Below are 2,479 nucleotides of genomic sequence, written 5' to 3' on the forward strand. Positions count from 1 at the left end.
CCCTCCTTCCGTCACCGCCCCGCCATCACCCCCAAACCAGTGGCAACAATGGGCCGGCGCGGTTGGGTTTCCCGGTCAAGGAACCAAATGTTACGGAACCTGGACAAGATCACCCAATGGAAGAACCAAGCGGCACCTGGAGATCTTGGAGGATAGGAGGTTTATTTAACACTGCTAGGCTCAGAGGAGAGTGGTCTCCAAACGTCTGAGCCCCAAGCACAAAGGGGACAATTTATACACTTCTACTTCCACATACTTGGCACTTTTGGCACGTGCGCGAAGCAGGGCAGGGAGAAGAACCTGGATTGGTGCGCACAGGAAGCAGAGCAGGGAGAAGAACCTGGAAGAGCCCTGGGGCAGGGGCTGGGACTCCCTTGCTGGCTCAGTTGGCCATCTTAGGACACAGGTTTTTTCCTTATCAAAAGAATTTGGAAAATGTGAGAAGGCAAGAGTAGATGGGGGCAGACAGCCACTGTCTCATGGTAGGAAATGGGCCCCAATCTTCCTTGGTGTTGTGCTGTGCTGCTCAAGACATCTGCCCGTTTCCTCCTCTTGGATCTCCTCATGCCAACCAGATGTTCTATCACCCCTGGTGGAGCCACCAGGACCTCCCCTAAGCCTGGGACCAGCCCCTTGGGGGGCTCTCTGCCCCTGGGTCTGAGCCATCTCCAAGCAGGCAGGAGCAACTCAGAGGCCAGGTCAGGGACAGGCAGCCAGGTGAAGGGGGACAAGGGGCCCTTCCCCAACCGCAGAGACAAGGGCTGCTCTCTATTGGATTCCCAGTCCTGGTGACCTGGATCTGCCCATGAAGCAGCTGCTCTCACACCTCCCGGCTGATCCTCCACCCACACCCACAAGGGAGAAGTGGACCAAAGCCAATTCCACCTTCCATCTCCTACACATCCAGCTAGTGACTCAGCATGCAAGAGTCTGACTCATGCCAGCTCCTCTGCATACTGTCAGCTGCCACTTTTCATGGGCATTCTGATTACATGGGGTCCCCAGAATTTCTCTGCTAACTCTGGGCAAGTGGGATGCATGTGGGAGCATGTGTACTTCTTGTGGCAGAGGCAATTCCTGGGGCCCACACCCAAATATCCCAACTCCACTGGTCTAAGGTAGGGTCGAGGAATCTGCATTTCTACAGGTGCCCTCAGACAGCACTACCATAAAACATAACACCCATGGGATCATCCACACACCCACTCCAACGACGTGACTCCCATGAACATCTTATGGCAGATCAGTGCTGCCCGGCATTGGACTTGGAGTCATAAAAGACTCCAGAAGGGCCTGTTCTCAGTAGCCATGAGCAGCTTTCAGCCTCTGCTGGGCAAGTAACTGACCTGACCCTCATTAGCCACCGGTAACTTACAATAGCGCATAAAATGCTCTGAACATCCTCCACTTTCATGGTTGTGAAGCACTCCAAGAACATGTTTGTATGTATGCTCATCATTAGCATAGGGGTCCCCAGAAAATGTCAACATTTGGGTCAATGAACATTGATAATTGCACATGATACCCAAATTTCACTTCATTAGCTAACCTGGTACAAAGCAAGTCAGTCACAACAAATTAATGAGTGAGTCTAATTAAAAGGCTTGCTTACCAAACATCCCCACAGTGTGCATGGCTCAGACTGCGTTTCCCACATGTGCAGGCTGCCACCCAGCCCTCCAGGGTCACCTGGTGGGGAGACTTTCCATTTACTACCTGTCTTTCCAATTCCCCAGGGTTGGTCCTAATTGTAGAAGAGCTCTTGATTCCCCCATCTCATGACATGACATTTTTAACTTTACAAGTGTTAGAACTATAAAACATGAGGCAGAATATAATTGATGCATCCTGACACGTTATTGTTATCCAGTGAAGATTTCAAGAAAAATCTCTCCCAAATCTTAGCCTTGAAGGGATCAGCAAGAATCATCTAGATCCTCTCTTCCACCCTTATTATATTTAGGCAGGACAAGAGACCCCATTCCCAAGACCAAGTGGACAGTGTATTTGCCCTTGGTGCTGACAGTCCTCATCCTCCATGCTTCCGGCTCCTTTTATTTTAACTTCCTCCAGAAGGTACCATGAATGACTCACTCCTGTGCATCCACATCACTTTAGAAGACCTTGGCCCAGGTTTCTTCTGTTGGCTTAGGGCAGTTTGGTTTGGTTTTGGTTTGGTGTGGTCTGGTTCTGGTTGGGTTGGGTTGGGTTGGGTTGAGTTGGCTTTAGTTTGCATCCAGGAAGAAAAGTGAGAGGATTGGGTCAGTCTTTGAAGTCTCTCTACCCTCTGTTTTCCTTCCTACTTTGGCCTTAGTCTTTTGAAATTAAATATTATAAAAATTAACTAAGAGTCTACACCCGAAGAAGGAGGAGGTGGGAGGAGGAGGAGGAGGTGGGGGAGGAGGAGGAGAAAGAGATGGGAGGAGGAGAAAGAGATGGGAGGAGGAGGAGGAGGTGGGGGAGGAGGAGGAGAAGGAGA

At 50.5% G+C, this 2,479-nt stretch overlaps 1 long non-coding RNA gene across 2 annotated transcripts in view; it reads right to left on the reverse strand.

Annotated features, from left to right (window-relative positions):
- Positions 1–201: 201 nt before the first annotated feature.
- Positions 202–2,479, reverse strand: part of LOC112828153 (uncharacterized) — a 25,111-nt gene continuing 22,833 nt past the window's right edge. For both annotated transcript variants that reach the window (XR_003209426.2, XR_012377139.1), the window contains exon 4: positions 202–2,223. This is a non-coding gene — a long non-coding RNA (uncharacterized lncRNA). The remainder of the gene's footprint in view (positions 2,224–2,479) is intronic.

Source organism: Callorhinus ursinus, unplaced genomic scaffold, assembly GCF_003265705.2.
Source record: "Callorhinus ursinus isolate GAN/ISIS: 27379988/994484 unplaced genomic scaffold, GSC_fseal_2.0 scaffold111, whole genome shotgun sequence".
In the NCBI taxonomy this organism is placed as follows: Eukaryota; Metazoa; Chordata; class Mammalia; order Carnivora; family Otariidae; genus Callorhinus; species Callorhinus ursinus.